The 12,924-nt window shown below is 38.6% G+C and overlaps 1 protein-coding gene across 1 annotated transcript in view; it reads left to right on the top strand.

Annotated features, from left to right (window-relative positions):
* LOC124613482 overlaps positions 1-12,924 on the top strand; it is a 307,477-nt gene that overhangs the window by 274,552 nt on the left and 20,001 nt on the right. The window lies entirely within an intron of this gene.

Raw genomic sequence — 12,924 nt, 5'->3', positions numbered from 1 at the left:
GTGGTTAGCGTGAGCAACTGCAGAACGAGAGGTCCTCGGTTCAAGTCTTCCCTCGAGTGAAAAGCTTATTTTTTATTTTCAGACAATTATCAAAGTTCAAGCACTCACACATAATCAACTTCGCTCTCCAAAATTCCAGGACATGTTCAGATTTGCTTGGACATATGCAGGATTTGACGGTCTACACACAGAAAAATTTGAAAACGTTAAAAACATGTTTTGACAGAGCACAGAGAAAACTGTCGACTGTGAAACTGTTGCATTCATTTGTTGCAGTTTATGTGACAAACTCTTATGTTTTCATCACTTTTTTGGGAGTGATTATCACATCCACGAGAAAACCTAAATCGGGCAAGGTGGAAGAATCTTTTTACCCATTCGCCAAGTGTACAAGTTAGGTGGGTCGACAACATATTCCTGTCATGTGACGAACATGCCATCACCAGTGTCATATAGAATATATCAGACGTGTTTTCCTATGGACGAATCGGTTGACCTATGACCTTGCGATCAAATGTTTTCGGTTCTCATTGGAGAGGCACGTCCTTTCGTCTACTAATCGCACGGTTTTGCGGTGCAGTCACAAAACACAGACACTAAACTTATTACAGTGAACAGAGACGTCAATGAACGAACGACAGATCATAACTTTGTGAAAATAAAGAAAGTAAAATTTACACTCAAGGGAAGATTTGAACCAAGGATCTCTCGTTCCGCAGCTGCTCACACTAACCATGGGACCATGGCACTCCTGAGCGCATATTGTCCTTGATGTTGCCTGTCTTGCACATGGACTACTCAGTTTGTATATTTTATTAATTTTTTTCATAGTTCCACACAACTTCTTCCTGTTTTCTCGATTGATGTGTGTTCAGTTTTTCAAGGCCTATCCACTGTGCCAAATTATAACTAAACCTGAGGGGGGTGCAATGGGGAGGTTCCCTTGTGAGGAAAAAATTGTCAGAACCAATGTAATGTAAGCAAGAAATGTAGAATAACTCCTGAGTTCAGTCTGAGTAGTAGTCAGACATCAGTTAAGCAGACCTCAGTGTTCTGATACATGAAGTAAATTTTTTTGTCATGATTGAAATATGAAACCCACATTGGAATAAATTAAATAATGGAAAATCCAGGATGAAATAATGACAATGACAATGGGGCTGGCCTCGTTGGGCGGAGACAGTCCTCATGTGTGTGTGAATTCTGCTTGTTTGTGTGTGTGTGTGTGTGTGTGTGTGTGTGTGTGTGTGTGTATGTTTTGTCTACTTTAGAAAAAAGCCTTTTTGCTGAAAGCTCACATGTTTAGCAGTCCTTTTTTTGCCAGTCTGCTATTCAACATCTCCACTGTATGGTGAGTAACAATCTGTTCTTCTCATAGTAATCAAATAAGTTACTAATTCAGAATAATGTTGCTGGTCACAGTTTTCTTCGTCACTGATATTCGTGATTTAGTAATATTCCATGAGTATGGAAATTGTCCTAATAAAAAATTGTACACACACACTCACATTTTCCACTTGTTCTTTTTGCAAAGAAATTCACCTGTGATAAATGGTTGTAGAAGCAGGCACTACCATAGTGTTGTATCGTGTTTGTGTAGTGTTTTGTGTTGTGGTTTCAATTATCTTTAAATATACTTCAAATGCAAATGAAAGTTAAAGTTGCTATTTTTAATCATTGCATTGAAAACTGATATTATTTGCAGAAAACCACATTAATAGTCAGCAGTTATGACTCCAACAACACTCTGATGCTAGGTCACTATTTTTAACTGTTTGTGGGTAAAAGTGCAAAACGTTCCCTTACATTACTTCTATGCATGTCAGGGTAATAAATTTCAGTAGAACATGAATCGATATTCTCAGGGATTTCACTCAAAGATGGATTTGTTTGCATGAAAGGTGTATTGCAGTGTTGCTAATTTTCACTTTACAACCAGCCTGTATATTTAATGAATATTCCATGATCACTGGGGTGGTGAATACGGTAAGCTGAACATACTTGACAGCATATGTCCAGTATGACCACTGTTTTTGACAAAACCAAGAAATTTTTGTGTTAAATATTTACGTTTAACCTTGGAAAAAGATTGGCTGAACTTTATCAAAAGTAAGTAGGCTTGAAGACCCACAATTGACAAAATTAGGTAGGTCGATAGCAATGGTGGCCAACAATAGAGGACTGAAGCTAAGTAAAACTACCTCAGGTGAGGGCACTATATTACAAATAAAAGAATTTTTTTATGATTAACAAATATAGTACTGTATTCTGAGACTGCTTAAGTAAATAATTCATACACTTATTGTTAACAGACCTGTATTGTAATAAGAGCTATTACAGTCACAGCCATCTAAGTCACTGGTGATCTTAAGAGAGCTAGAGTCAGGCATTGTTCATTGGACAAAAAAGGAAAGAATAGTAATTGTCACTGTCTTTAGTAGTCAGAATCAGAGATCAGACAGTCGTGTGTAATTCTTCATCAACATCACTGATCACCTTTTATCAATTCCTTCTCATGATTTCTTTTGTTTCTATAGTACTTTAAGTTTATCACACAGATCCAAAATTATGCTGTCAGATTTCAGTAAATCCTAACCAGGGGACAGTACAAGTGACATGTGAACTGTGATGATTATGCAATGGCAAGCAAAACATAGATCCCATTATTTTCATTGTACTGCAAGTAGCTCAGATTTTTTTCAGTAACTGTTAGTTTGTGGGTTCCAATTGCATTGACCATCTTTTTCATTTCAGGGTAGTAAAATTATGCAAATATCTCTTACAATATGAATGCTGAGGAAAAGACATGCCACATGACAAATTGTCACCTTTACTGTGTTATGGCAATATGCCAGATTTCATAACACCCATCACAATTAAACTTCACACATTTTCAGTTCTTTAAGCACAGTAGTATGCACAGATCCTAATTTCTCAGTCCTGTTTGGTGGCCTTCCACAACCTTTTATTTACACATGTAGTCATGTCATCAGTCAGGTTGTTTGTGCTGTTGCTTCTTTGAATCATTATCACATGATTCTTCCTTCTTTGAAGGGTCACACGTACTCATGCTCATTTTTCATATCCCTAATACTGTCAACGCATGGCTTACTCCATTGATAGTTTATCTTGACTGGTTAATATACAATGCAAGTCAAGAATGCATGACTGCATACTATTTATCTTGACTGAATGTTGCCATTTATTTACATAAAGCTTCATTTTCTGTTGACAGCTAAAAGATACTTCGTGCATCCTGCTAACTTTAGCAAACACAGCAGAGTGGTCTGCAAACCCCACCCATCTACAACCAACTTCCAGAAGGGAAAAAGGGACGGGGACTCATGGTCATCTGACCATAGAAACAAATTTTGCCTTATAATGTAAATATGATGAAGTGTAACATCCAATTTGTTTCTTGAGATCGTGTGCTGTCACCTGCATGAGCAGAATATTTTTCAGTCTTGGTGAAAAGTAAATGAGTAAGTTGACTTGCTTTCTCTGTTTTGATGACAGAGGTTTTATAACAACGGATTACCTTTGGTACTTCCAGAAAATAGAATAGTAAAGCCATTCCTACTTCCTGTCACAGAAACCACATGGTTGCAGTCTTAAATTTGAGACGTTGTATGTGGCTTTACTGTCACTGGTGTTCTGCTTTTAATTGAATGGATACACAAACCCATTTCAAATAAGAATACTTTGGCACATGATACTGCTGTAAAAGATATCTAAGAGATGGGCAGTGTTTTTGGATCAGTAGCTCAGTAGAACATATTATGCTGTTTTGTTTACATCTAAATCCTCGGACAGATAAGATGTGTTTCCAAAATTGCACATTATTTCTAAATAACAGATACTTTAATTAATAGAGAATCATTGTGGGGAGGGAAATAACCAGTGCTCTCTACTGTATGTTGTTGTGAAGTCCATTTAGAAACTCAAGCTTTTTTATGTGCCACTAAATTGCAGCATTTTTCATTTAAATCCCTTGTACTTGGGCTGTATGTACATGCTAATTATTTAGGAGGACGACAGTTCAATCCTGCGTCCAGCTATCCTGATTTAGGTTTTCCGTGATTTCCTAAATTGCTTCAGGCAAATGCTGGGATGGTTCCTTTGAAAGGGCATGGCCGTGGTTCCTTTGGAAGGGCACAGCCGACTTCCTTCCTCGTCCTTCCCTAATCCGATGAGACCGATGACCTCACTGTCTGGTCTCCTCCCCAAAAACGACCCAATATGCTAATTTGCCAGTATATAAATGATTTTATAAAACGTGTGAAGTGTGCCAGGAGGAATGGTTAATATTTGCTTCAAATGATCTTTTCTATCATATCCCTGAATGTTTATAATTCCTCCTGAGACATTCTGTATATTGGATTCCTCAAAATGAGGAGAGTCATGAATATGGAATACAGCCAAAGGAAAATAAAATGTATCTTCATCACTCTGAAAGTTCTGAGAAAGTAAAACAAATTCATGAATCTCCACAGACTTAATTGTGCATCTGCAGTCAATACTCTTTTTTCAAGCCCAATGCTTCCTCAGAAGCCAATTATTGAAGGCTCATTCTAGACTGCCTTGGGAAATTTGCCCAGGAATGCATAATTAGGTATGGTTAGCCATGTCTGGCAAAAGAAAATTATGCCCATATTGTGTCATTTTTGTTCAGAATGAGGAATAGAGATAGTAGGGCTAATATGGCTTATTTAAGGCTGCTCAAGAAAAGCTTGTATGTGGCTCTCCTGTAAACAGTAAGCTGTATTGGCGCAAGACACACAAAACCCTGTATTTAAGTGTTTCTCTTGTTATTGTTGTTGTTGTTGTTGTGGTCTTCAGTCCAGAGACTGGTTTGACGGAGCTCTTCATGTTACTCTATCCTGTGCAATCTTCTGCACCTCCGAGAAACTACTGCAACCTACAACCTTCTGAATCTGCTTAGTGTATTCATCTCTTGGTTACCCTCTACGATTTTTACCCTCCATGCTTCCCTCCAGTACTAAATTGGTGATCCCATGATGCCTCAGAACGTGTCCTACCAGCAGATCCCTTCTTCTAGTCCAGTTGTGCCACAAGTTCCCTTTCTCCCCAATTCTATTCAGTACCTCCTCATTAGTCATGATCTACCCATCCCTAATCTTCGGCATTCTTCTGTAGCACCACATTTCAAAAGCTTCTATTCTCTTCTTGTCTAAACTGCTTATTGTCCATGTTTCACTTCCATACATGGCTATACTCCATACAAATACTTTTAGATAAGACTTCCTGACACTTAAATCTGTACTCTATGTTAACAAATTTCTCTTCTTCAGAAACGCTTTCTTTGTCATAGCCAGTCTACATTTTATATCCTCTCTTCTTCGACTGTGATCAGTTATTTTGCTCCCCAAATAGCAAAACTCATGTACTACTTTAAGTGTCTCATTTCCTAATCTAATCTCTTAATTTGACTACATTCCATTATCCTTGTTTTTCTCTTGTTGATGTTCACCTTATATCCTCCTTTCAGGACACTGTCCATTCTGTTCAACTGCTCTTCTTTTGCTGTCTCTGACAGAATTACTCACTGGCAAACCCCAAAGCTTTTATTTCTTCTCCATGGCTTTTTATTCCTACTCCCAATTTTTTTTTCCTTTCTCAACCACTGCTTCCCTTTCATGCCTCTCGACTCTTACAACTGCCATCTGGTTTCTGTACAAATTGTAAATAGCCTTTCGCTCCCTGTATTTTACCCCTACCACCTTCAGAATTTGAAAGAGAGTATTCCAGTCAACATTGTCAAAAGCCTCTCTAAGTCTACGAATGCTAGAAATGTAGGTTTGCCTTTTCTCTTAAATACTTTTAAAAAAGGTTAAAAAGCATATTGCAGCTCACCATGTTCATCAAATAAGAGTTGGCTTGTAATAAACAATATGTATATCATCCGTAATGGGATTTTCACTCTGCACTGGAGTGTGTGCTGATTTGAACTTCCTGGCAGGTTAAAACTGTGTGCCAGACCAAAACTCGAACTCAGGACCTTTGCCTTTCACAGGCAAGTGCTCTACCAGCTGCTTGAGTAGCTCAGATGGTAGAGCACTTGCCCGCAAAAGGCAAAGGTCCCGAGTTCGAGTCTTGGTCCAGCACACAGTTTTAATCTGCCAGGAAGTTTCAATATGCATATCATGTTTTTTTCCCCAACTTCTTGATATCTTCACTTATATTAAACAAACATAGTTAAGGAAAATTCAGATGCACAAATGCTGTTACACCCTAAGCATTTTCTTTCTTAGTTAAATGATTTGGCCTCTGCAACAAAATTGCAAGTTAGGATTAGATTCTAGTACTATTCTCTTTTTTTACTACTATCATTATAATCATCTTTAACAGTTTCCAGTCTCAAATTGTATTTTGACCATTTCTCAGAGCCCAGTTTTCCAGTTCTGTCCCCTCACTTTCGCAGTGCCTACTATCCTCCGATCCTTTGTGTGGATGAGTACCACTGCATTCTTAATGTCTCAATCTTGTGACTTCTGTCTTGCTCCTTGGTAACTTACTTTCACGCACTGGTACTTTGCTCTTGTGTCTTCACTTCATTGCCCACATCTTCACTGCATAAATCAATATTAGGATGCATTACATTTGTATGTCACCCTTTTGCATTTTAGGGGAATTTGAGAACTTTTAACATTGCAGCGCGTCAGCAATTGTGAATAATTTAGCGATTATAAAGTGTCTGCCTCGATTGCAAATAGAAACCAGATGTTGAACTAGGTTTTGGCATGGATAACCACACCTTCTTCGGAACACACTAAAACTACAAACTGCCTAAAGAGGCATGGTCCAACATTAATACAGAATGCCCAAAAGGGCAAAAGACTTGCATAGAATGTAAAATAAATTGTACGTGTGTACCATGTCAATAGTTGTACTTAGCTCAAACGTCAGAAGCATGCTTCCTCACTGCACCCCACATTCAGTGGACCGTAGGCTCTCAGGTAAACTGAGGTGGCACCGGCAGCTAGGCTGTGAGAATGCCGGAAAGGAACGTACATGCGCAAATTGAGAAATCATCTTCTTCCATGTGACTGGCATAAAATATGTTACAAAAGTGATCCAATGACTGGGTCGAAGGCACAGAAAGTTAATGCGTGTGTATGTATAATGTCCTAGCTCGAGGACAATTTTATAGAACTGTAGAACAGATTAGATTAGATTAATACTAGTTCCATGGATCATGAATACGATATTTCGTAATGATGTGGAACGGGTCAAATTTTCCAATACATGACATAATTAAGTTAATTTAACAACATAATTAAGTTAATATAACAACTTTTTTAATTTTTTTGTTTTTTTATTTTTTTTAATAATTTTTTTGTTTGGTTTTTTCTTTTTTTCTTAATTTATATCTAAAAATTCATCTATGGTGTAGAAGGAGTTATCATTCAGAAATTCTTTTAATTTCTTCTTAAATACTTGTTGGTTATCTGTCAGACTTTTGATACTATTTGGTAAGTGACCAAAGACTTTAGTGGCAGTATAATTCACCCCTTTCTGTGCCAAAGTTAGATTTAATCTTGAATAGTGAAGATCATCCTTTCTCCTAGTATTGTAGTTATGCACACTGCTATTACTTTTTAATTGGGTTTGGTTGTTAATAACAAATTTTATAAGAGAGTATATGTACTGAGAAGCTACTGTGAATATCCCTAGATCCTTAAATAAATGTCTACAGGATGATCTTGGGTGGACTCCAGCTATTATTCTGATTACACGCTTTTGTGCAAAAATACTTGATTCCTCAGTGATGAATTACCCCAAAATATAATGCCATATGCAAGCAATGAGTGAAAGTAGGCATAGTAAGCTAATTTTACTAAGATGTTTATCACCAAAATTTGCAATGACCTTATTGCATAAGTAGCTGAACTCAAACGTTTCAGCAGATCATCAATGTGTTTCTTCCAATATAATCTCTCACCAATGGACACACCTAAAAATTTTGAATATTCTACCTTAGCTATATGCTTCTGATTAAGATCTATATTTATTAATGGCGTCATACCATTTGCTGTACGGAACTGTATGTACTGTGTCTTATCAAAATTCAGTGAGAGTCCGTTTACAAGAAACCACTTAGTAATTTTCTGAAAGACCTTATTGACAATTTCATCAGTTAATTCTTGTTTGGCAGGTGTGATTACTATACTTGTATCATCAGCAAAGAGAATAACTTTGTGTCTTCATGAATATAGAATGGCAAGTCATTAATTTATATTAAGAACAACAATGGACCCAAGACCAACCCTTGTGGAACCCCATTCTTAATAGTTCCCCAATTTGAGGAATGCGCTGATCTTTGTATGGATAGGCTGAAACTATATAAGTGGAATAGCAAATTCCACGGATGATCAAAACACATGCACGCAGGACAGACAAAATACCATCAGCTAGAAGCAGGCTAAAAATATGGGGGATGAATAACCCAATTTTTGAATTACCTGGGGTCGGTGATAGTATTTGGTGACTATGCTTTGATAAGCGTGTAAAGTTATTATATCAAATTCTAAGTGCTATTGACCAGAAAAGGGTCAAATTAGTACGACAGGCTTAATGAAATTGCGTGAAAGGACATACAATGCCGCCTTCATCGCCCTTAATATCTAATGACCGACAGAGGTCATTTTGAGTTGTGCTATCGGATATGTACCAAAATAGTGTAAAAAGAACCTAAAGGTAAACTAGTTTTTTTAAAATCATGTACTTGAGGTACTGAACCATGAAGCTTAATCAAGTGAGATCTGTGAACGCATATAGCATGGAACAGACAAATTACCTTTATGTTCTAATAGCTGTTGATGTTAAAGGTCAAATAATGTAATGGACTTAACATACATGTGTGAAAGGATGTACAACGTCGCTTTCATCACCTTTATTATCTATTGACTGACAGATGTCAAAGTGATTAGTGCTATCGGGTGTTACCAGAGTGGTATGCAGTGTTATGTGTATATGCGTGAAGAGACGTTTGACATCACTTCAATGTTTTTTAAAAAATTTAAGGATTTATTTCCTATTTTTAGGCCAGAGCTCGGACTTGGAATGAATATGACTAAAAGCATCCTTGCATCACCCTGTTCGACTTGGATAATTATAACTAAGTGGGAATGGCTATTTGGACCATATTAGAAATATTGGAGCTTGTCATACTAATTTGACCCTTTTCTGGTCAATAGCACCTAGAATTTAATATAATAACTTTACATGCTTATCCAACCGTAGTCATCAAATGCTATCACTGACCCCAAGTAATTGAAAAATGAGTTATCCATCCCCCATATTTTTAGCCTGCTTCTAGCTGATGGTATTTTGTCTGTCCTGCATGCATGCGTTTTGACCATCCGTGGAATTTGCGATCCCACATATATAATTTCAGCCTCTCCACGTTCTATAGTTCTATAAAATCGTCCTCGAGCTAGGACATTATACAAACATACGCATTAACTTCCTGTGCCTTTGACTCAGTCATCGGATCACTTTTGTAACACATTTTATGCCAAATCATATGGAAGAAGACGATTTCTCAATTTGCGCATGTGTGTTCCTTTCCGGCATTCTCACAGCCTAGCTGCCGGCGCCACCTCAGTTTACCTTAGAGCCCGCGGCCCACTGAATGTTGGCTTGGGTGAGGAAGCACACTTCTGACGTTTGAGCTAAGTACAGCTATTGATATGGTACACACGTACCATTTATTTTACATTTTATGTGAGTCTTTTGCCCTTTTGGGCATTCTGTATTAATGTTGGACCGTGCCTCTTTAGGCAGTTTGTAGTTTTAGTGTGTTCCGAAGAAGGCGTGGTTATCCACACCGAAACCTAGGTCAACATCTGGTTTCTATTTGCAATCAAGGTGGGTTCTTTATAATCATTAGGGGTATTTCTTTGCTCCAGACTAGGCTTCTGGTGCACTTCAAGAATGCTTTTCTATCCACATTCATTTTTTTTTTTTTTTTTTTTTTTTTTTTTTACTGGTTGTTTCCACATCACCCAACTCCATACAAAAAAAGAAGAAATGCTAAAGCTTTTCTACCTCTTCTACTGTTCTTGTAGCCTTACTCTGCTTGGCCTTATTAGCAGCCTCCTGGATGTCATGAGAATTTCACTTTTTGTTGCATGAAACTTCATTACATATTTTTTCACTTCTTTCTCTCAAGCATTTTGGACTTCCTCTTTACCCTACATGCACACAGTAAAGTCATCTGGAAACAATATTACTGTCATCTTTTTAATATCCTCATTAGCAGAAATCGTTATGGAAGCAGATAAGCTTGTGCATTAGTCTCCTGGAAGAGTAGTATTGAAAGCTGTCATGGACAGCGTGTGAAATGCGTTGTACAGGCAGAACCATTGCCCCAGATGTTTACTTGTCAATGGTGATAGTCCAGGCCAGTCAGTTTTTATGCTGATTTCAACTGCCTTGGACCTGGCCTTGCGCCTCACACCACACTCTTGTTTCCTCACACTAGCGTGCAGTCATTTGGGCTGGTCATGTTTTGTGTTTATCTCTGTGCCCATCACCATTCAATGTTTGGACCCGCTGCTTCTGTGTGGATTGACTTACACGTTGAGTGTCATTTCCTTTTCAAGAGTTCAGCTCTCTAGCTTTGTTGTCGAGCCACTGTTGGCTAGTACAGTTAGATTTGTGCTGACAGGAATACTTTCATGCCGTTGCCTCACCCTGTGTAGATACAAAAGTGGTGATATAAAAGGGCATTCTTACCTGTATGAGGCCTTCCTTTTTGTTCTTCTTCTTCTTCTTCTTCTTCTTCTTCCATAGTTTTAATTTGTGGCCACTGTGGATGTGCAATTTTTGCAATACTGCCAGGACCAGTTTCGCCTCCAGGAGCAGCAACAAAAGCTGCAGCAGGAGCAAATGCAGATTTGCTCTGCTCTCACACTGCCCTGGTTGCCGGTCAGGCACCTGCACAGGAGCTTTCTTCCTTGAAGCGATTCGGCAGTTTCGACAACTGTGTGGAGAGGTGGGAGAATTACCTGCTTTGTTCTTGCTGCACTGCCAACTAAAGCATGTCGTTGATCCCAGTGATATAGCCACTTTGTTACTGTTCAGCTGTGTGAGGTTGCATGTAATCGTGCAAAATTAAAAACTTAAGTTTGAGAGTTTGACAGAGCACTGAAAGACCTAAGTCAAAACAAGGCCCCAGGAGTAGACAACATTCCATTAGAACTACTGCAGCCTTGAGAGAGCCAGTCCTGACAAAACTCTACCATCTGGTGATCAAAATGTATGAGACAGGCGAAATACCCTCAGACTTCAGGAAGAATGTAATGATTCCAATCGCAAAGAAAACAGGTGTTGACAGATGTGAAAATTACCAAACTGTCAGTTTAATAAGTCACGGCTGCAAAATACTAATGCAAATTCTTTATAGACAAATGGAAAAACCCATGGTAGAAGCCGACCTCGGGGAAGATCAGTTTGGATTCCGTAGAAATATTGGAATACGTGAGGCAATACTGACCCTACGGCTTATCTTAGAGGCTAGATTAAGAAAAGGCAAACCTACGTTTCTAGAATTTGTAGACTTAGAGAAAGCTTTTGACAGTGTTGACTGGAATACTCTCTTTCAAATTCTGAAGGTGGCGAAAGGCTATTTACAATTTACACATAAACCAGATGGCAGTTATAAGAGTCGAGGGACATGAAAGAGAAGCAGTGATTGGGAAGGGAGTGAGACAGGGTTGTAGCCTCTCCCTGACGTTATTCAATCTGTATATTGAGCAAGCAGTAAAGGAAACAAAAGAAAAATTCGGTGTAGGTATTAAAATCCGTGGAGAAGAAATAAAAACTTTGAGGTTTGCCGATGACATTGTAGTTCTGTCAGACACAGCACAGGACTTGGAACAGCAGTTGAATGGAATGGGCAGTGTCTTGAAAGGAGGATATAAGATGAACATCAACAAAAGCAAAACAAGGGTAATGGAATGTAGTCGAGTTAACTCGGGTGATGCTGAGCGAATTAGATTAGGAAATGAGACACTTAAAGTAGTAAAGGAGTTTTGCTATTTGGGGAGCAAAATAACTGATGATGGTCGAAGTAGAGAGGATATAAAATGTAGACTTGCAATGGCAAGTAAAGCGTTTCTGAAGAAGAGAAATTTGTTAACATCGAGTATAGATTTAAGTGTCAGGAAGTTGTTCCTGAAAGTATTTGTATGGAGTGTAGCCATGCATGGAAGTGAAACATGGACGATAAATAGTTTGAACAAGAAGAGAATAGAAGCTTTTGAAATGTGGTGCTACAGAAGAATGCTGAAGATTAGATGTGTTGATCACATAACTAATGAGGAGGTACTGAATAGAATTGGGGAGAAGAGGAGTTTGTGGCACAACTTGACTAGAAGAAGGGATCGGTTGGTAGGACATGTTCTGAGGCATCAAGGGATCACCAATTTAGTATTGGGGGGCAGCGTGGAGGGTAAAAATCGTAGAGGGAGACCAAGAGATGAATACACTAAGCAAATTCAGAAGGATGTAGGCTGCAGTACGTACTGGGAGATGAAGTAGCTTGCACAGGATAGAGTAGCATGGAGAGCTGCATCAAACCAGTCTCAGGACTGAAGACCACCACAACAACAAGTTTGAGAACTCTGTCAGTTGCTCACGCAGTATTTTGGATATGAAACCCATGTTGGAGTGGTATAGCTACAGTGTAATCAGCACCATAATGCCCTGGGAATTTGTATGCAGCCTTGTTTGTCTACCTGCAACATCTCTTGCATGAGTGTCGGTTTCAGTGTATCCAGTGTGCTACCTCATTTGTGAACCCTGTAGTTAGTGTTGTGATTTTCCAGTTAGCACCTGACCCTGAGGTGGCACTGGAACTGGCACTGGCACTGTCCTTGTTGATGCCTCCTTACCTGA

Source organism: Schistocerca americana, chromosome 4 (assembly GCF_021461395.2).
Source record: "Schistocerca americana isolate TAMUIC-IGC-003095 chromosome 4, iqSchAmer2.1, whole genome shotgun sequence".
Classification (NCBI taxonomy): Eukaryota; Metazoa; Arthropoda; class Insecta; order Orthoptera; family Acrididae; genus Schistocerca; species Schistocerca americana.
This window is presented reverse-complemented; position numbering and strand designations above follow the sequence as displayed.